The 23247-nt window shown below is 45.0% G+C and overlaps 1 pseudogene; it reads right to left on the reverse strand.

Moving 5' to 3' along the window:
* Positions 1 to 3916: 3916 nt before the first annotated feature.
* LOC112928229 (uncharacterized) lies at positions 3917 to 15581 on the reverse strand (annotated as a pseudogene).
* Between the last annotated feature and the right edge of the window lie 7666 nt (positions 15582 to 23247).

A 23247-nucleotide genomic window follows, 5' to 3' on the forward strand; every position in this document is an offset into this window, starting at 1 on the left:
ATGCCTCTCAGAGCTCATTGATGTTGCTCCATTTTGTTAATTTTGTTAGTTGGCTTAATGGCTTCCCTGGATTAATTTTTATGGAGTCTATTTTCCCTGACAGTGTGTAGCCTCTGATGTCAGTACTCAGTCTCCCCATGTGCTTTCTAGAGGTCACCCTGGCTCAAAAAACTTAAAAATGTTCAGCCAGTGATGGGTCAGAGGTTTTCTTAAGCCCCTGGAGCCAGCAAGGCTTTCACTTTCAAGTCTGCCCCACGTCTGACAGTGATTAGTGCCTTTCAAGTGCCCTCTCTGGTTGGTCCTTAATAATCCATGTGATACCGAGACATGTGCATAGCCTTCCAGACAGTGAGTATTGAACTGTAATCTTACAGGGCGCTTTTTAGCTATCTCCCTGGTTCTTTCTGATAAACTTCTGGATGGCCTGCTGTTTCCTTTGCTGTTGTTTTATAGGCCCATTAGAATTGTAATTGCTTACAACTAAGACCTCTATTTTCAACAATGCCTAAGTCATGCATTCCTCCCACTATGTACCAGATAAAGTCAGCTCCTTCTGTGGAGCTGTGGAGCTTCCAGCTCTCCCATCTTGCATCTCTCTCTGGATAGATGTCTACTCTATTGCACTGGAGCAATAGAGGAGGTGGAAGGGGCAGCCTATTTTTCTTGGAGTAACACATCTATCCTACAAATGGAGCTGAGGGAACTTCTTGGCTTCTCTTGGCACAGAAACTCCACCCTACAAGTGGGATTTTGGAAGAGGAATGGGAGCCCAAGGTTCACTCCTTCCACGATAGAACTTCTGCTTTGTAAATGGGACCTGGGAGAATGATAGCTTGCTGTCCTTTCATCTTGCCCCCTGGCATGAAACATCTGCTCTATAAACTAGAGTATGGGGGGAGGGATCAGGGCCTCAGTATTCTTCACCTCCCTTGCCTTAGGTAGGGCATCTGTTGTACAAACAGGAGCTAGGTTGGGCATGGCAGCCCCAGTTTTCTTAGCTGTAGGTGACTAAAATTGAGCTTCTGTAATATGAAGCCAAGGTGGTAGATGAGGTTCTCCTTTGAGGATATCAGGCTTGAATGAGATTTCAGTCCCTTAATAGGATCTTTTTTTCTGAGTCCTTTTACTTCACTGAAAAGGCTTATCATGTTGTTGATATTTAAAGTCTTTTAGGGGGACCTGGGTGGTTTGGTCAGTTAAGTGTCTGACTCTTGGTCTCAGCTCAGGTCTTGATCTCAGGGATATAAGGTTAGGCCCCATGTTGGGCTCCACAATGGGCATGGAGCCTACTTTAAAAAAATAAAAAATAAAGTATTTTAAGTTATTATCTTATTATTTGAAGTCTAGAGTAGTTGGTTTTTCTTTAATTTTGTAAGATTCCAAATGTCAACTCTATTTGTTTTCATTTTGGCTTGTCAATCATTAGTTTTGCCTGAGTTTCTCTTTCTTGTAACAGCTGGCCAAAGGAAGCTAATATCAATCAGCAAATATTACCAATATTCTGTTTTCTAATATCTTCTAGAGGTGCCAGCACAGTAGGCTTATACAGAGGAGACAATTTTACCATGTTTTACCAGTTTGTCACTATCTTTCCAGGCTCTGACATCAGTTTTCTCATTGCCTGAGTACAAGGCCAATGTTACCTATTTTATTTTTTGTTGCATTAGTAGTATGCTTCTAGGTGCAACCACTAAACAAAGTGGCTTAATATGGAAACAATGCAGGGCAGTGGTTCCAGCCCCATACCCTTGTGAGAATGAAACAGAATGATGCATGTAACCCCCATGGTCCTATCTTCTCCATCAAAGCCTTGATCACAATGAATTGTTTCCTTGTCTGTCTAATTACAATGGGAACTCCAATTATATCCTTGAAAACTCCAATTATATCCTCATAACATCTTATGAGCACCACACATATTATATTGTATAATCTTGCAGTAGCCCAAGAAATCATGGGATTATTCTAATTCCAGAAGAGAATATGAGGCTCAAAGCAAATCTAGAATCTGGATGTAGCAGGCTGTAGAATAGGAGCTCTCACACCCCCTCTTATACATTTCCTATCTGTATTCTTTTTTTAAAAATTTTTTACTTATTTATTCATGAGAGACAGAGAGAGGGAGGCAGAGACAGAGGAAGAGGCAGGCTCATGAAGCAGGGAGCCTGATGTGGGACTAGATTTCAGGACCCTGGGATCATGACCTGAGCCAAAGGCAGATGCTTGACCAACTGAGCCACCCGGGCACTCTCCTGTCTGTATTCTAAATCTTTATTAAAACTCACTTCCAAAGAATGAAGTTCTATCTTTAATTAGCAAATAAGGAATAAGTCCATTTCTAATCCCACAGATATTCATATGGAAATTTGCAGGATATCTCCACCTACCATTGGATGGCTTTTATTTTTAAAAATGAATGATTCTCTCTGAACAAAATCTTGTACATTTCTGAATTATAAAATGCTTATTAAAGTATTTCTTACTATTCTATCACAAGGTGAATTAGGAAATGCCAAATAGACGGAAATGGTGCACAGTACAATGAACCCCCAATCATATTGTTGGATTATGGAGTACTTATAATTTGTATTTTCAGCTTTATGAAGTACTCCAGTGAAAAAGAGCAGTAGTGTGTGTACTAGTTTGCCAGGGCTGTGATAACAAAATGCCATAAACTGGGTAACTTAAGAAATAGAAATTTATTTTCTCACAGCTCTGGAGGCTGGAAGTCTAAACTCAAGGTGCCAGCAGGGTTGAGTTCCTCTTAGCCCACCCCCTTGCTGCCTCTTCACGTGGTCTTTCCTCTGTGAACCTGCATACCTGGTGTCCTAATCTCCTCTTCTTACAAGGATACCAGTCGGATTGGAGAAGAGGTCAGCCGAATGGCCTCATTTTAACTTAATTGTGCTTTAGAGGCTCTATCTCCAAATACAGGCACACTGAGGTACTGGACATTTAGGACTTTAATTAGGGAAGACAATAACAGTATGTAAGAAGAAGGTAGTTTCATCACCAAAACTGATTATTTAAATCATAGTGAATGCTGTTAAGAAGCCATGGCTATTTTCTTTCACTCGTTTTCATGTATCTATGTCATATGTACATAGGAACAATAACAACACGTTTTTGTATTCTTTCATTGATCAAAAAGTAGAAGACATACACTAGCAATCAACAGGAAAAAATTTTATTTTTTACTTTAGAATTTTTTAGATTGAAATATAGTTGACATACAATATTAGTCTTAAATTCTTCTTGAATGACATATCTTATGTTAAATAGAAGAAAACAGTATCCAATGTGGAAGATCTTGGTAGATGGCATTGTACATGTAATACTTATTTTATACTCATATTTATGTTAACTTCACATATACAATTCCAATATATGATTTATGCTATATGGTACATACTGGTAAAACTAGGAATATAATGCTTTCATACTTTGCAGATTGTCCATGTAAGTTTTTCTAATTTGTTCTGACTAGTCCACTTACTAATATTTCAAAGATCTTTGTAGGCCACATGAGCATTTATCCTTTTACAAGAAGGCATACTTTCTGCAATATCTTCTAGAAATACTTTGGCATCACATCTGGAATATAATTTCTAAAACATAGCTACAGGGCAGCCTGAGTGGCTGAGCAGTTTAGTGCTGCCTTCAGCCCAGGGCGTGACCCTGGAGACCCGGGATCGAGTCCCACATCGGGGGCTCCCTGCATGGAGCCTGCTTCTCCCTCTGCCTGTGTCACTGCCTCTCTCTCTCTGTGTCTCTCATGAATGAATAAATAAAATCTTTAAAAAAAACATAGCTACATACTTTAAAAATATGTTGAATTCATAGGCTTGACTTCTTGATACATAGTAAGATTTTATTTCTATTGAGGCATTTAGTTGAAGATATTCCCACATTAGTTTCTCTTTTAAGTAATTTTTTCTTTATGAGTCCTTTTATGTTGACAGAGGGCTGAGCTATGTCTGAAGGCTTTCCCACACTGATTACATTCATAGGGCTTTTCTCCTGTGTGAGTTCTGTGATGTATAATGAGGTCAGACTTCTCAGAAAAGGCTTTTTTACACTCATGACATTCATAAGGTTTCTCCCCAGTATGGATTTTCTGATGTGTCATAAGGCATGACACTTCACTGAAAGCTCTTTCACACCTGGTACAAACATAAGGCTTCTCTCCTGTGTGTATTCTCCATGTACAAAAAGGTGTGACTTCATGCTGAAGGATCTCCCACATTCATCACACCCATAGGGCTTCTCTCCAGTATGAGTTCTCTGATGAATGTTGAGGTGTGATTTTTGGAAAAAGGTCTTCCCGCACTCATCACATTCATAGGGTTTCTCCCCAGTATGAATTCTCTGATGTTCAATGAGGTGTGACTTATGGGCAAAAGCTTTTCTACACTCAGTATATTCATGAGGTTTCTCATGAGTATGGATCCTCAGATGTATAACAAGATTGGATTTCTTGCTGAAGGCCTTCCCACACTCCATACATACAAAGGGCTTTTCTCCTGTATGAGTTCTCTTATGTATAATAAGGTCTGACTTCTGGAAGAAGGCTTTCCCACATTCACTACATTCATTCTTTCTTGCGTATCTCTGTTATCACCAAATAAGCTTAAATAATTAAAACTCCTACCATAAGAGTCATATTTTTGGAATCTTTGTTTTGAAGAAAAAAAGTCTGTGCTCAGAGGAAATATATTTCTAAGTGCATTACACTTGTTGCTCTTTTCCTCAGTCATTGTTCCCTGGTCAGTGAATGCAACATGCTTCAAAAGTGTTTCTTGATTTTCTTGGTTTCTTTCCATGTGGTCATCAAGTTGCCAGATTTCTATAAGGAAGCAAAATTAGCTATCTGTTTGTGAGTAATTCTTAGAATGTATTATGGCTCATAACTTTTCACCCTATTGTGAGATTGAATCTTTACTTTCAGGCCTAGTATCCCTATCTAAAAGAAATACCAAGGCTAAATGGAAGCTATACCCCTGAGCTTTGCAATAAAACCACAATTTTTTAAAAATTGCATTTGTAGAACAGAAATAGAGAGTACAAAAAAGAATATAAATATATCTGGCTATATGCAAATAGGATTTTGCAAACTGGGGAAAAAAATGAAAATGATTATAAGGTGCAATAAAAAGAACAAAAGAGGACAGCTAGAGCCCATCTAGGAGAATTAAAATGATTGGGTGAAATGGTGACTAGAGGAAATAAAGACTGGATGAGCAACAGAGAAAGCTGGACAGGTCCCTCATCAACTCATTGCTGGACTGCTCTAGTTTAATTATCACTTGTCTCTTTGCTTCCAATGTCTTTGAGTTCTTGTCTATTTATTCATCAACAAAAACTGATTTGACAAAGCCATCAAGTCCACTTAAAAGCAGGAACACATTTGTAGCCAGTGCTTCAAAAACCATATAACAATAATTCATTCTTATATGGGAATCTGTATGTCCAGTAAGAGAAATAGGCCACAGGATAAGCCAAATACTACCTGCCTCAGGATAGATTAACTACTGAATTCTCACTGCTGAATGAACCATCTTATTCTGTAATAGTTTACAAATACTCCATTAATCCTGACTTTTAAATACTCTCTCCATCTTCCTCTCTACCTACCATATATGGAAGAGGAATCACAGTTAAGGACATAGACAGTAAATCAAGATTACCAGAGTTTCAATCCTAGCTCTATCACTAATTAGACATGTGGCACAGGTCAAGTTCCTTGATTTCTTTGGGCCTCAATTTCCCTTTCTATAAAAATGGATAATAATAGCACCCACCTTGTAAGTGTTGTCATGAGGATTAAACAAGTCAACAGATGTAAAGTACTCAGATAGCTGCCTCACAGATAATACATTTTATCAGTTAGATATCATTATTATATGTGTTATTGCTGATCCTCAGTCAACTATGTGCTTGCCACTTCCTGCTTTATATCATGCTTTCCAAATTTCTGGATAGTATTACTGTGGAGACACTAAGTGGCAGATTTTTCACTCTGAATCTAAAATCCTATCTGTCTTCATTTTAATCTATTTTATAAACCTCTGACAGTACTTGACTACTGTTGAATTTATGCTACTTACATCCAGAGCAATAAAGGCATTCCTTGGCTCAGAATTCAACAATTCCACTGAGGTTCCTAACCCAGTTCCTGACATATAAGCCATCAATTTTTAAATAAAGTGAGATTTCCATTCTTTATCCAACACTGGTTCCCCAGAGGCTAGACTGGACACCTCTCCAGGGAAGATATACACATGGCCAAAAATCACATGAAAAATTGCTCAATATCGCTAGTCATTCAATGCAAAAAGTAAAATACCACTTATACCTATTAGGATTGCTACCAGAAAAACAAAACAAAGCAAAATAAAAAATAACAGGCATTGTTGAGAATGGAAAAACTGGAACCTTTGTGCACTGCCAGTGAGAATGTAAAATTGTGTGGTAGCTGTGGAAAACATCACAGAAATTCTTAAAAATGTAAACACAGTTTCCACATGACCCAGAAAATTCACTTCTGAGTATATATCTAAAAAATCAAAAGCAGGGGCCCAAACAGATATTTTTACACAAACGTTCTTAGAAGCATTATTCACAGTACCCCAAAGATGGGAACAACTCCAATGTTCACTGCAAATGAATGGATAAAGAAAATGATGTGGTATATACATACAATAGAATGGATAAAGAAAATGATGTGGTATATACATACAACAGGGTACCATTCAGCCCTAAAAAATGAATCAAATTCTATTACATGCTACAACATGGAGGAATTTTTTAAAGATTTTATTTATTTATTTATTTATTTATTTATTTATTTATTTATTTATGAGAGACTCACAGAGAGAGAGGCAGAGACATAGGCAGAGGGAGAAGCAGGCTCCCTGTGAGGAGTTCGATGTGGGACTTGATCCCAGGACCCTGGGATCACGACCTGAGCCAAAGGCAGATGCTCAACCACTGAGCCATCCATGTGCCCTAACAAGGATGAATTTTGAAGATATTCTGCTAAATAAAATAAATTAGACATGAAAGGACAAATACTGTTTGATGCCACTTATATGAGGTATCCAGAATAGTCAGATTCATAGCAAAAAAAGTAGAATAGTGGTTACCAGTAGCTAGCAGGGGAGGTAGAATGGAGAGTTATAGAGTTTAATGGGTACAGAGTTTTGGCTGGTGATGATGAAGGAGTTCTGAGGATGGATGGTGATGATGGTGGCAAATCAATATGAATGTACCTAATGCCATTGAACTGTACACTTAAAAATAATACACTATATGTTATGTATATTTTGATAAAATTTAAAAGAGGAAAAAATCTTCTCAAAGTCTTAAATGAAGTTGGTAAGAATCATAGGCAGAATATACCTGTAAGGGAAAATATTCTTTAATAGCCATGCAAAGAAGAGCATTAATATGGGAAAGTGATATATGCAAATGGCATTCAGGTAAATAAGGAACTTATGTTGACCATCCCAGTTATATATATCTTTAAATATTATTTATTTATTTATTTATTTATTTATTTATTTATTTATTTGAGAGAGACAGAGGTAGTGACAGAGAGCAGGAATGGGGAGGAGAGGGAAAAGCAGGCTTTCTAGGAGAAAGGAGCCTGACACAGGGTTTGATCCCAGGACCATGACCTGAGCCGAAGGCAGACACTTAAAGGATTGAGCCACCCAGGGACCCCATCCCAGTTATTTTCAAAGGTCCAAGGCATTTAAGAAGAGAATCTTGAAGCATATTTTTCAAAGATGCCAATTTTTATCGATCAACTGTAATCCTTTTAAAAAATTTCTTTTGAATTCCAGTATAGTTAACATATAGTATATTAGTTTTAGGAGTACATTACAATGATTTGACTGTTTTGTATATGATTCAGTGCTCATCATGACCAGTATAGTTTTAATACCCTTCACCTATTTCACCTATCCTCCCACCACCACCCCTCTGGTAACCATTAGATCAACTGTGATCTTAATTTCATTCCCTTCCATCCACAGAGCCCTTTGCCTAACTCACCTGCATAGCTCCCACATGGGATTTCTCTTTCCACCATCCATGGTTCTTCACCTTGTTCCAACTTGTGGGTCACAGATGGCTTAGTGGTTTGATATCCTGTCAATGGGAAATGATAAGGGAGTTGGACCTAGCTACTGGGCTTCAGGTCCTCTGAACTCTGAACTTCATCAGAGACTGCCTGATGAAGATACCAATTTATACCTGAAAAAGGTCTTTAAACAAACTTGTAGCCGTACCTCCCAAATATGATCAATCTTAAATCTACTAAGACTCAGGGCTACACTTGTAAAAGTACTTCAAAGGGCTGACTGTTTAGAGTAACTGAGAAAGGAAAAGTAGTTAACTAGTCACATGCCAATCAACACTGGGAAATGGTCCTCACCCACTGAGATGAGGTTGATATAATTCTCTAGCATCACATCCCTGAATAGATCCCTCTGGTGAAGGTCCAGGTACTGCCACTCCTCCTGGGTGAAATCCACAGCCACATCCTTGAATGATACTGGTCCCTGTAACAACACAATCCTATTCCAACTACAGTCATCATATTGCACAAAATGGAAAAAAAAAGAATGGCAACTTGTTTAAAGGATATTCGTTATATGATAATGTTTCCTGCATTTTAGCCCCATTTCATCTTAGTCACCTAAAATATTATACTAATTTGGTCTCATTCTGTTTCTCTAGCTCTATGTTTTGACGCCCATTTGTCTAGTTTTATGTTCCATTTTGTGAGTAACACAAAAATTGTATCTGAAATACTTTACGCTGTATGTTCATTATTCATTATGCCATTCATTTATTAAGCCATTAAGCAAACATTTACTGAACACCCCATACATGTCTAGAACTGACTGTTCTAGATGCAAAGGATCAAATATTGGAATGTGGTCCAATCTGCCAAGGCTCAGAAAAGATGCTCACTTGATATTGAGTTATACAAAGGGAAGAAGGCACTGTTCAAAATACTCTTGATAAGTTTTTTTCAACACAGAAATTATTTTAATTTTCAATGTTTCAAATTAACAATGTATAAATGTTTTACTATTTTTCATTTTCCTATATGTGTATGTAAGATGATTTAATGTTTTAACCAAAATTTTTGAAGATCACAGAACAACTATAACCAATGTAAAAAAAAATCCCCTTGATTATTAAGATTGTTTTGCATGATTTTAAATTCCATGGTCATTTTTACGATCTTTCACTACTGTTCCTATATAATGGAACAAACTAACTCACCTGGGATTTGGTCATTTTCTGCATGCTTTGGGTGAAGACAGAAATCTTTGAAGGCAGAGGTAGGGGAAGAGATGGAGCCATGAGAGACCAGGTATGACTTGAAGATCCCAGAATCACTGATGTAACAAACCCATACATGGGTGCCTCAACAGTTTGGTTGAGGAAGTCACTCTGTGGGAGAATGTCCCCTGGGCCCTCCAGAATTCATTGTGAGAAAAACCAGACATTTGCACTAAGATTTAGCTGCAAGAATATCTGTTGCAGCACTTTTTAACATACTGAAAAGTTGGAACAGATTAAGGAACAGATAAAACAGATATATACTCAAAGATAAAGTAATGTACAGTCACCAAAAACTATGTTGCCAAGTATTGTAATGTAATGGCAGTTGGTGCACATCCTTCTCTGGCCAATTAGTTGGACCTTCTGTGTAGGAACACAGACAGATTGGAGTCTGAAGTTAGAATGTACCACCGACGGGTTCTCAGTGGGACCCAGGAACTGCAGAAAAGATACCAATAGACTCTGTAAATATAATGTCCACATGGTGAGATTCATGCAACAGTCTTTCTGGAATCTTTCCCAGGGGAGTTGAGGTGCCGATCTCTGTGCTTGAAGCTAAGGGGAAGGAGAGGTCAGTTAAATGCTTTATTTTAGTTTGGGAGACATAAAGAGTAGGAGATTTGGAGGTAAATATTTGAGCTTGAATTTACCTGCTGGCTATTTGACTTTGGACAAGTCATCAATTTCAACTCTGAAGCCTCAGTAAAATTAGAAATAAAATCTGTGTTATCAGTGATGAAGGTAAGAAACATATTTTACAAAACTGCCTAATATTAATATGTTAATGTGTATGTGTGTATGCGTGTGCATCTATGATGGCTGTTTACCTACCACACTCCTCTCTTTTTTTTTTAAGATTTCTTCTTTTCTTTTTTTTTTTTGAGAGAGAGACATAGAGAGAGAGAGAAAGAGAGAAGGAGGGAGAGGGAGAGAGAGAAAATGAGAGAGGAAGGGGCAGAGGGAAATGAAGACAATCTCAAGCAGACTCCCAGTTGAACTTGGACCCAGACGTGGGGCTCCATCTCATGACCTAGAGATAATGACCTGAATGGAAACCAGGAATCAGATGCTGAACAAACTGAGCCACCCAGGCACCCTTAGTCTTCTATCTCTTCAAGTCTTTGCTCCAAAATCACCAAGGAGGCCTCTGCTGTCTACCTAATTTAAACTTAATCCCCCATCTCCCTTTACCTGATCTACTTTCTAATTTATATTTTACTATCTAATATACAGTATGATAATGCTTATTGTTAGCTGACTACTTCTACTTCAACTAAATTCAAGAAGGTAGCATTTTTTGATCTGCTTGATTCAGTACTGTGTCCCCAGCACTAGAAAGAGTGTGCGGTTCACGGATGCTCAGTAAAGAGTCATTTAATAAAAAACAGTTATATGTAGTAAATTTCATAAAACAATCCTTACCACAAGGGAATATATATGGTATTCTACAGTATTTTACCTATTTTTAAATAATGCCCCCATACAAGAGTACATACTGCAGGATTCCATTTCTATGATGTACTACAAACGCGAAATTAACCCACAGAGATAAAATTGTAAAACCGATTGATCCTTAAGCGGGTGTCGGGGGCTGGGGGTTGACTAAAAAGGGGCAGCACTTTCTGGGGAAGTAAAGTGTTCTGTATGTTCACGGGGGGCGGGGGGTTGTTACACAGGTTCATCGGCAATTTTTGCATTTTTGTTCTCTGTAAATTATGTGCAAATCATTCTATGTAAATTACGTCCCACCTAAAAATGCTGGCAAATACAACTATTAGTGCCAGCTCACTAAACAGATTTCACCGCCCATACTCACTACGGGGTTGCAGCCAATGACTTAAAAAGCGGACTTGGAGCGCCGCTGGAAGGCTGAGAGGTGAGATGCCATTGGAAAAGCAGGTAGCCCTCCACCTGGAACGTTTCAGACCTCCAGGAAAGCTTGGTTCTCTTTCCACAGCCCGGAGGGCGCTCCTCGCCTTGGTGTCCACCCCTTGCGCGCCCCGGCACGGCCTGATGCGCTCCAGGCACGACACCTGCAGCGCGGCGCCAGGGCACCAGCCAGAACGCGGTGCCGGGACCCCGCCCGCCCCGGGCTCACGGACCCAGGTCGAGGAGGGTCCCTGCAGCTTTCGACACACCCCGATCCACGCCTACCCCCAGAGGCCTGCTGAACCCTGTTGTTCTTCCCCCACCTCTCCAGCCCGCCCGATGTCAACCATCAACCACGCGTAGGGCATCTCGCCCCCACCCCCGGGGCCCCGCCGCAGGGCCTTGGAGGGCACACACGCGCAGAAGAGGGCGCCGGGTCCCTTCGCCCGCGAAATACATCTCCCAGAATGAATGCGTGTGCTCGGCGCCGCACCTGCGCAGCGAGAGGCCGAGAGGCCGGGAGGCCGGGCCCCCAGCCCCTCCGTCTGCAAACCGGTCCTGCAAAGAGACCCAGGTGGAGGACCAACGGGCGCACGAGCCTAGCCATGGCGGCAAGACCTACGACGTGGCGAGAATTCTCTCTCCCAGGCCCGAGCACGTTTCACTAATGGTTGGAGGACTTAACTCAGGGAGTGGAGTTTGACCCCAGGCCTTTCCAGTGTTTGCAGTCAGCTTCTCTGGCTCCCTGAATGGACCTGAGAGCATAACGCTGTGACAAGAGGGGAAACTCGTCTCAGAGCTTTCGGGAAAGTGCCTGTAAGTCAAAGCTAACAGCGGCATATTTTCTAGGAACACACACCAATTAATTTTGCTGACACAAACATAAAGACCAATAGCTAACTCCTTCGAGTAATAGTAAAAAGAACAACTTGAAAAAACCTAGAGATAGTTTCCTCCACAGGGCAGGAGGATGTTCAGAAAGTGCTGTTGCTTCACATTTTCTCGTGCAACATTAATCAGTGCCCTGGAAGGTATCCACAGTTCAGGGGAAACTGGTTACTTGGGGAAAAAGTTTTTTTGGATGATCACCCTCCATGCTGTGCCAGTTTCCGTATGGCTTAAAAGTTACAATGAAAAGAAATATGTACAGAGCGTTTGCTTGGAATAAAGAATGTGGCCGGCAAGATAAAGATTTTTGTCCTTGGTTTCTAAAAGGTGGCCTCCAGATTCTTGGCATTTCCCTAGTAAGTAATGTCCCTGGTAGGCCCCATTGACGTGCTTGGAGGCTATGACATCCTGACAACACAGAGAGGAAAACAAGTTTCACTTTTGTAGCCTTTCAGATCTTACACTATGAGTCTCACCCTTTGGTAGTTCTCATTCATATCCTAATGCTATAATAAAACTGTAGTCCCCAGCACAGTGCTTTCGTGAGTTCTGTGAGTCACGGTAGTGAATTATCAAAGTATCAGAAGGGGTACTGGGAAGCCCTGAATCTTTAGCCCACGAGCCAGAGGTGAGGGTGACCTGCGGATTCCTGGGCATGCGGCTGGTGACTGAAGCGAGGGCAATCTTATGGAGGACTGTGCCCCTAATCTGGGAAGTTTGGCCCAACTCTAGCCAGTTAGTGTCAGAAATCACCGAGGCTATGCACTATGTACTATGCATGATTCTAGATGCTTTAAATGTATTAACTAATTTAATACTCCCATAGGGACTGTAGGAAGTAGATTCTATTCTTAACCTCGTTTTACACATGTTGAATGGAGACACACAGATTCACCCACTCGCTGGGGAACACACAGCTAGTTAGTGGGAGAGCAAGGCAGAAGGGCTGTAGACCATGGATTGGTAAACTGCTACTCACAGGCCACATCAGCCAACTGCCTGTTTTTCTACCGTCTGTGACCATAGGATGTTTTTCACATTTGCTGGAAAGAATTCAGAGAGCTGTGTTTGTGTTTTAGTGTATAAAAGCGGCTGCGTGATGACGGGCCAGTGTCTTTGAAAGAAAAGGTTAGTGTTGCTTGAAGTTCCCCTAGAGATGGGAGGCAGGGTAGAAGTCTCCAGGTCCCAATTCCACTGAGGGGGTTCCCCATACCAATGATAAGCAATTCTTGGACATCAGCCAGCTGTCCCACAGTTTAACTCAATTGTGTCACACGTCCTGGGACATAGCATTAGATCCCACAGCTTCACACTTCAGTCCTACGAGATTGACGCCACCCGCCCCCCCCACTTCAGATCCTAGCCACAAGCCCAGGTTATTATATGGTTATGACCCACCAGCTATTGCTTGGAGGTTCCCAGGCCAACTCCTTAAACTCCGTTCACAAGTTTAGGTTGTTACTGACTGACCGGCTATAGATCAGAGCCACAAGCCACAAAGCCCTTCCCTTGGGTTCAATTAATTTGAACTCATAGAACCCAAATATTTTACTTATTCGATTACTGATTTATTATGAAATGTAGGATTCAGAAACAGCTAAACGGAAGACACATGTAGGGGCAGGTGTGGGAAAAAGGTGTCGAGCTTCCATGCTGTCTAAACAAGCCACTCTCCCCATTATCTCCACATGTTCACCAACCTGGAAGCTCTTCAAACTCTGTCATTTTGTGTTTTTAGGGAGACTTCATTATATAGGCTTTCTATCTATTAAGGACTGGCCATTGGTGCCTGATGCAACGTCCAGCCCCTAGCCCATCCCTGAAGATCAGGAAGTGGGACTAAAAGTTTCACCCCTGTATGCATCGTTGGTTACCCTGGCAACCGGCCACTGTCTTTAGGTGCTTTCCACAAGTCACATCAGTAATGTCACAACCGGGTGGTTGTGGTGGAAAAGGGTCTGTTATGAATAATAAGACACCCGTTTCACTTTTATGACTCCTAAGCAATTTCAGAAACTGAGGGCAGGAGACCAATAGGATGACCAAAGATGCTCCCATTGCTCTTCTCACTCAGGAAATTCCAAGGGTTTTGGAAGCCGTGAGCCAGGAACCATCGACAATGACCAATGTGAGAAATATATTTGGTCATTGAGTTGACTAAAACTGTTTTTCTAATAAATTACAGTATCACATAGGGTCACGGGGACACGAAGCACCAGAGTCAAGAGGCAGGAGTAAAGATCACAGTTTCTGTGTTTGTTTTTTAAAGAGAAGAGTGTTTTTATTTTCTTTAATTCCAGTACAGTTAACATACAGTGTAATATTAGTTTGGGGTACATATATAATACAGCGATGCAACGATTCCCTGTAACACCAAGTGCGTCATGGCAAATGCACTACAGACTGTAGCCTTTTCTGGAATTTCCATGGGCAAGGAAAGGCAGAGCAGGTCAAACAGTTTAGAATTGGCTGGTTTGAATAATTGTGGAGGGCTTTGGGACATAGGGATTGTCTTTGTCTGTTCCCTGGCCCTTGATTGATTTAGGGCAGGGGAATATTGGCTCCGTCTGTGATTATTAGATAAAGGAGGTGGTTGGGGGTATGGGACGGGGCTGGTTTACCTGTGAGAGGAGTGCTGTCAGGCAAGTTGTTTATCGCAATAGGAATTAACCCCCCACCCCCACCCCCACCGCCAGGAGGTCAACACATCCTAATGAGAAGAAGATAAAAAATGTGCTTAATATAGTGTCTCAAAATACACGAACATTTTGTGAAATTCTACTTTTAGTGTATATAAGTACAGTTTCATTGAAACATAGCAATATTGACTTATTTATTATTGTCTATGGCTGCTGTCACTCTACAACAGCGAGTTGACTTGTGATAGAGGCCATATGGCCTAGAAAACCTAAATTGTTTCCTATTTGGCCCTTTTCCTAAACTAAATTTTGTCAACCTCTGCTCTGTAGTAAATGCCCTTCGTCTGTATGAAATACTGCATAAAAATGAAGATGTAAAATTATGAACATTTTAAAAATATAAGGCTATATGTACTAAATCTTTAGGTGGAGAGACTCTCACTTTTACCATAAGGGAAAAATTAGATTATGTTATGGAAAATATGAAAACTTTCAATGGTAAAAAACCATCATAAAGGTACTTCTTCCACCTGTAGGAAGATGTAGTTTTCCCTGTTCCTTCTGCTAAGAAAGAGCTCGGGATCCTAATACATCTTCTGGGACTGCATGGTTTTGTGGCTTTCACAGTTTGTATTGAAAAGTCAGTTGAGTGGGGAGCATGCCAGGGACCCTCCCTGAGGGCGCTGGGGCCCTGCCGAGGGACAAGGACCCCTGACTGCCAGGCGATTCCTGTGCTTCAGCTCAAGCATCACCGCAGGAGATCTGGGGAAAGCTGTGGGTGGTGGTCGCGGGGTGGCCACACCTTGGCCGGATCACTGCCATCGCGGTGCCAGGGCTCCGGTGCCCGCGTGCACAATCCCTGCGCGCCCCCGGGCCTCGCGGGCCTCGTGCCCGCGCGCGCGCACTCTGGGGCGCCCTGGGTTCCAAAGCCGTGTCCTGGCAACGGGCCAAACACTGCTCTGGGCCTTCGCCGCCACGTTGGCAACCGAAGGAGAGCGCTGGGAGCCCAGCTCTGTATGCACGGCCTCCGCCCGGAGCCAAGTGCTCGAAGGGCACCTACCTGGGCAGGCTGCGCCCCTCAGGCACCGCCCGGGCCCCGCGGGGTCAGCCCCCGCAGCAAGCCTCGGCCGCCTGCAGCCCGCTCACTGCACCCCCCGACCAGCCTTGGCCCGCACGGGTGGTCCAGCGGTCCAAACGCCGGGGTCAACCCCTAGGCCATCCTGCAAGTGTGCCGCGACCTGGGATCGGCACTGGTTCCTAGCATCGGCCACAAGGTACTCTGTGATCCCGTGGCCCTGCGCTCTGTTCTGGGGCTCATCGCCTAGATCTGCAGGCGAGGCGGCCTGCACAGGACGATGCTGTCAGCCCCCCAAGCACAGGCGTCCCTCAACTCCGCGTCCACCCTGGGCAGACTCCCTGCCAACGTGCCCCGGCTGCGGCTTGTCACCCCGGGGCCAATGGCAGCTCCCAACTGTGCCCAAGTTGTCTCTGCAGTGAAGAGGGGGTGGAGGGCCCGGGAGGAGGAGGACCCTGCCCTCACAGAGCCCCCAGATGCTCAGAGAAGGTGCACTCAAGGTGCGGGGGCAGCACAGCCGGCATTCAGGCCCTTCCGGGCGGACAGAAGCCTGTGTTCCTTCGTGCCCAGGCCTGGGCCTCTGCACAGAAGCCTCCCCGCAGAGAGAGCAGCCGACGCAGCAGACAAGAAGTCCCACACGTCCAGCAGGAGCTCGTGCCGCACTCGAAATGCCATCAGCAGCTCCTACAGCTCCACCAGGGAGTTCCCGCCCGTGCAGAGGAGGAGGGGTCCAGCCAGAAGACAGGGCCCGCTGCCCCCGAGGCCCCCAGAGAAAGTCAGCCGAGACAGGCCCTCGTGTCCCGCTGCGCCTCCCGTGCCTTGCCAGATGAAGAACCAGCGCCAGGAGGAGGCGGGTGCCACCACGGGGCAGAAAGAACCCTGCCAGGACCGCTCACCCACATCTGACTGCTCCAGGCCCCGAAGACGCAAGATCCCTCTGCTGCCACACAGGCCAGGGGATCCTGTGCGGCTGCCGCCAGCCCCTGAGCTCGGCTTTCGAGTCACCGCTGAGGACCTAGACAGGGAGAAGAAAGCCGCCCTCCAGCGCATCGACCGTGCTCTGCGAGGGGAGATGGGGGGCGTCTCGAGGTGCGGCTCCAGGTGCCCTTCCAGTGCCTTGCCCTGGCCTGCTGCACCGGCCGTTGTACTGCCAGCTGTCCCTCCAGCCCCTGGCCTGAGTGCACCGCGGGCGGAGCAGGACTCCCCGGGTCCCCTGGCTGTCCTGTCGCCTGGTGGAGGGGCTGTCTCTGTGCCGCCTCTGTCTCAGGGGGAGCCCAGCTCCCCTGGCGCCCCCTGCTCCCTGTCACAGCCCCTCCCTGGCACCTGTGCACGATCCCCACCCGCAGCCCCATGCACCTTGCTGGCCTCTGCTTCCTGCCCGGGATGGGGATCGGGCAGGGCTGACCTGTCTGCCGAGGGCCCAGACCCGTCCGGGCCTGCTCCCTGCTCTGCATCAGGCCTGGCGTGTGCACCGAGCAGCCCAGCTCCTGGCTGTTCCGTTCCCGCAGCTGCTGCACAGTCCCTGCGCCCCTCCAGGGTGAAGCACGGCGGGCACTGCCCTCGGATGGGAGGCGAGGGAGGGGGCTCTCTGCCAACCGAGGACTGGGTCAGCGGTTTAACGGATGCCAGCTGTGCCTTCCCCACTGTTACCAGCACCTCCAGAACGCAGTGCCCTAGCCCCATGTGTGTTGACTATCCCGTGTTCAGCTCCCGGAGCTCCCCTCCCGCCGTGGGGCCTCGTGCCCCCCCTTCCAGGAGCCTGCCGGTCACCTGTGCTGTCCCTTGCAGCCCCTCAAGCGGCACATCCGCAGGCTTGGCTCCCCAGCCAGCCTCTGACGGCCAGGTCACCCCCATGGACTGCACTCCCCCTTGCCAGCCTCTGCTCTCGGGGTCTCCCCCTGGCTCTAGTGGGAGCTTCTTTGCATCTGCCCAGGCCCTCCCGATGCCCTCCAGAGACAGCATGGGCTCAGTCACAGCCACCACTGGCCTGCACACGCTGGGGCTCTGGAGCCCCAGCCCACCTGGGAACCGTCCCTGTGGGAACCCAGGAACCCCAGCTCAGCCCACATTCGGGGCCACTGACGGGCAGTGTCAGGGAGCCACCAGCCTTCGCAGCGCTGGCCCCTGTGGACAAGGGGCAGCTCCAGCCTCAACCGCAGCCCCGGCCCTGACCTCGGCTCTAGGACAGCTCTCCTTGGGCAGCGCCACACAGGTGGCTTTCGGGGGTTCCCCGCCCACATCCTGCACCTCGGGGACCCATGCTGGCACCCAGCCAGGCGTTGCTGCCACCCCAGCTGTCGTGCCCCCCGGCACGGCCACCGCCCCTAGCTCCATGACCAATGCTGGGCCCAACAGCCGGCAGCCCTGCCCAATAGCTGGCGGTGCAAGCCCAGCCCCCTTGAGCTTGGGGGTTGCCACAGCCCCCGCAGGCTTGGGGAGGCGACAGGCTGCCCCAGGTCGGAAGCGCAGCTTTGGAGCTCTCAGCATTACACCACAAACCAGCGGGGCCCCGAGCGGCACACACCGCTCTGGGGACAGCTTGGGCCCGAACACCCGGGGCCAGCCTTGTGGGAGCACCCCCATCACCACGGCCCAAGCCAGCACTCAACACAACCCTGTGTCTGCAGGCCCGAAAGCCCCTCGTGTAAGTCCCAGCCCCAGGCACCTAGCGGCTCCGAGGCCCCCGAGGCCCAGCCCAGAGCCCAGCAGCACTGCCAGCGAGGCCACCTGCAGGGTCGCATGGGTCCCGGGCCCTACTCCTCCTGGCGCTGCCTCTGTGCTGAGCACAGCCAGGAGCAGCCCTGCCAGGACGAGCCCCTCGTCAGCCGCCCAGGGCTCGGGGAGTCGCAAAAGAGCTGCGCCGGGCCACAAGTCATTTGCCTCCACCCCGCAATCCACTCTTTTGGGGTCTAGGAGGAAAATGCGGGCCTGAGTCCACAGCTTCCTTCCTGGCAAGTCGCCCGCGTGCCCCTTCCCTCTAGGCTACACGTGTATGGACCTCATGCCCATGGGAAACCCTAGGCTAGCCCTGACCTCTGTGCACCTGGAGCGACCCTGGGCATCCCGAAAGCCACCATCCAGAATATTCCCAAGCCTTGCCCCGCACTTTTGCCCAAAGGTGGGTGGCTCGAGGCTGTGTCAGATCCCAGTGGCTACAGGCCCCAGGACAGTGCACGCAGGCCCGTGTCCCATCTGCCTCCAGTCCTGCAGCACACACGACTCCTCCCCGACCCACACTTGACCTTTGCCCTCCCCATGTTCTTTCTATGTTCTACCAGTTTCCCCAGGGCTTCAAATAAAGCCTTGCTCCACTTATTTGCATTAAACAAAAATGTCAGTTGACAATCTTAGTTCTTAAAGGGAATAAGTTTTCTTTGACTACTTTTAAGACTTTCCTTTTTTTTTTTTTTGTTTCAATAAAGAACATCTTTATTGAGATATAATTCACCCGTTTAAAGTGTCTAATTTAGTGGCTTTTCGTATACTATCCAGTGCTCATTACACCACATGCCCTTCTTAATGTCCATCACCTAGCCCCACCTAGCCCCACTCCCCTCCCCTCCAGCAAACCTCAGTTTATTTCCTGTGATTAAGAGTCTCTTATGGTTTGTCTCCCTCTCTGGTTTCCTTTTGTTTTATTTTTCCCCTCCCTTCCCATATGATCCTGTTTTGTTTCTTAAAATTCCACCTGTGAGTGAGATCATATGATAATTGTCTTCCTCTCATTGACTTTTTTCACTTAGTGTAATAGCCTTTAGTTCCATCCACATCATTGCAATTGGCAAAATTTCTTTTTTTTTCTTTGATGGCTGAGTAGTACTAATCATGTGTGAATGATTAGTTATCTATCTACCTATCCATCCATCCATCCATCTATCTATATCTCTATCCATCCTCTTTATCCATTCATCTGTCAATGGACATCCGGACTCTTTCCGTAGTTTGGCTGTTGTGGACATTGCTGCTATAAGTTGGGATGCAGGTGCCCCTTCAGATCACTACATTTGTATCTTTGGGGTGAATATCTGGTAGTGCAATTGCTGGGTCATAGGGTAGCTCTGTTTTCTACTTTTTGAGGAACCTCCATACTGTTTTCTTGCATTCCCAGCAACAGTGTAAAAGGGTTCCCCTTTCTCTGCATCCTTGCCAATGTCTGTTCTTTCCTGACTTGTTAATTTTAGCCATTCTCCCTGGTGTGAGGTGGTATCTCATTGTGGTTTTTATTTGTATTTCCCTGATGCCAAGTGATATTGAGCATATTTTCATGTGTGTGTTGGCCATTTGTATGTCTTCTGTGGAGAAATGTCAGTTCATGTCTGCTGCCCATTTCCTGGTTGGATTATTTGTTCTTTGCGTGTTGAATTTAATAAGTTCTTTATGGATTTTGGATATTAGCCCTTTACCTGATATGTCATTTGCAACTATCTTCTCCCTTGCTGTCAGTTTTCTTTTGATTTCGTTGACGCTTTCCTTTGCTGTGCAAAAGCTTTTTACCTTGATCAAGTCCCAATAGTTCATTTTTGCCTTTGTTTTCTTTTCCTTTGGAGAGGTGTCTAGTGAGGAGTTGCTGCAGCCAAGGTCACAAAGGTTGCTGCCTGAGTTCGCCTCTAGGATTTGATGGACTCCTGTCTCACATTCAGGTCTTTCTTCCATTCTGAGTCTATTTCTGTGCATGGTGTAAGAAAATGATCCAGTTTCATTCTTCAGCATGTGGCTGTCCAATTTTCCCAACACCGTTTGTTGAAGAGACTTTTTTCCATCGCATATTCTTTCCTGCGTGGTTGAAGAGTAGTTCACCATAGAGTTGAGGGTCCATTTATGGGTTCTCTATTCTGTTCCATTGATCTACGTATCTGTTTCTGTGCCACCATACTCTCTTGATGATTCCAGCTTTGGAATAGAGCTTGCGGTCTGGAATTGTGATGCCACCCTTTTGGTTTTCTTTTTCAACGTTCCGTTGGCTATCTGGGGTCTTTTTCTGGTTCCATACAAATTTTAGGATTCTTTGTTTCAACGCCGAAATAAGTTGATAGTATTTTGATAGGGATTGCGTTGAATTTTTAGATTGCTCTAGGTATCATAGGCATTTTAACAATATTTGTCCTTCCAATCCACGAGCATGGAGTGTTGTTTTTCCATTTCTTCGCGCTTCCTTCGGTTTCTTTCCTGAGTGTTCCCTAGTTTTCAAGAGTACAGATCCTTTGCCCCTTTGGTTAGGTTTATTCCTAGGTATCTTATGGTTTTTGTATACCATGTTTTCTTGATTCACTCACCATTTGATGGACATTTGGCTTGTTTGTACTTAAAAAAGAATTATTTAGAGAGAGAGAGAGAGAGAGCACAAGGTGAAGGGGAAGAGGGAGAGGGAGAGAGAGATTCCAGCAGACTCCACACCCTGTGCTGAGCCCAAGGCTGGGCTTGATCTCATGACCTGGAGACCACTGTACCTACGCTGAAACTGAGAGTTGGATGCTCAACTGACTGCATCACCCTGGCGCCTGTTTCTACCTTTTGATTTACATGATTGTGTCAACAGTGTATACATTTCGGTGCGCACACCACTTTCAATTCTTTTGGGTAGATTCCTGGACGTGGAATTGCTGGGTCCAAAGTAGGTCTATGTTTAACCATTTGAGGAACTGCCAAGTTTTTTTCCAAAGCGCTACACCATTTTACATTCCCACCAGCAGTGTTTAACGGTTCGAGTTTCAGGGCATCATCACTACCATTTGTTATTATCTGACGTTTTGATGTTAGCCATGTAGTCGCTGTGAAGTGGTATCTCACTGTGGTTTTGATCTGCCTTTTCCTGCTGACTAATAACATCAAGCATTCTTCATGTGTTTGTTAGCTATTTACATTCGGTGTAAGGATCCAGGTTCATTCCTTGTCATGTGCCTAGCAAATGTTCCCAGGACCGCTTGTTGAAAGAACACTCCTCTCTTTGTTGAATGCTCTTGCCACTCATGTCAAAAACCACTTGAACATAGGTATATGGGTTGATTTCTAGAGACTCCATTTATTCTCTCGATCTATATGTCTACCCATATGGTAGCACCACATCATTATACCATAATTTTTTTAAATAAATTAATTTTTTATTGGTGTTCAATTTACCAACATACAGAATAACACCCAGTGCTCATCCCGTCGAGTGTCCCACTCAGTTCCCGTCACCCATCCACTCCTACCCCCCGCCCTCCTCCGCTTCCATCACCCCCAGTTCGTTTCCCAGAGTTAGGAGTCTTTATGTTCTGTCTCCCTTTCTGATATTTCCCACACATCTCTTCTCCCTTCCCTTATACTCCCTTTCACTTTTATTTATATTCCCCAAATGAATGAGAACATACAATGTTTGTCCTTCTCCGATTGACTTACTTCACTCAGCATAATACCCTCCAGTTCCATCCACGTCGAAGCAAATGGTGGGTATTTGTCCTTTCTAATGGCTGAGGAATATTCCATTGTATACATAAACCACATCTTCTTTATCCATTCATCTTTCGATGGACACCGAGGCTCCTTCCACAGTTTGGCTATTGTGGACATTGCTGCTAGAAACATCGGGGTGCAGGTGTCCCGGCATTTCATTGCATCTGAATCTTTGGGGTAAATCCGCAACAGTGCAATTGCTGGGTCGTAGGGCAGGTCTATTTTTAACTCTTTGAGGAACCTCCACACAGTTTTCCAGAGTGGCTGCACCAGTTCACATTCCCACCAACAGTGCCGGAGGGTTCCCTTTTCTCCGCATCCTCTCCAACATTTGTGGTTTCCTGCCTTGTTAATTTTCCCCATTCTCACTGGTGTGAGGTGGTATCTCATTGTGGTTTTGATTTGTATTTCCCTGATGGCAAGGGATGCAGAGCATTTTCTCATGTGCATGTTGGCCATGTCTAGGTCTTCCTCTGTGAGATTTCTCTTCATGTCTTTTGCCCATTTCATGATTGGATTGTTTGTTTCTTTGGTGTTGAGTTTAATAAGTTCTTTATAGATTTTGGAAACTAGCCCTTTATCTGATACGTCATTTGCAAATATCTTCTCCCATTCTGTAGGTTGCCTTTTAGTTTTGTTGACTGTATCCTTTGCTGTGCAAAAGCTTCTTATCTTGATGAAGTCCCAATAGTTCATTATTGCCTTTATTTCTCTTGCCTTCGTGGATGTATCCTGCAAGAAGTTACTGTGGCCAAGTTCAAAAAGGGTGTTGCCTGTGTTCTCCTCTAGGATTTTGATGGAATCTTGTCTCACATTTAGATCTCTCATCCATTTTGAGTTTATCTTTGTGTATGGTGAAAGAGAGCGGTCCAGTTTCATTCTTCTGCATGTGGATGTCCCATTTTCCCAACACCATTTATTGAAGAGACTGTCTTTCTTCCAGTGGATAGTCTTTCCTCCTTTATCGAATATTAGTTGACC

This window comes from Vulpes vulpes, chromosome 4 (genome assembly GCF_048418805.1).
Source record: "Vulpes vulpes isolate BD-2025 chromosome 4, VulVul3, whole genome shotgun sequence".
NCBI classification, from domain to species: Eukaryota; Metazoa; Chordata; class Mammalia; order Carnivora; family Canidae; genus Vulpes; species Vulpes vulpes.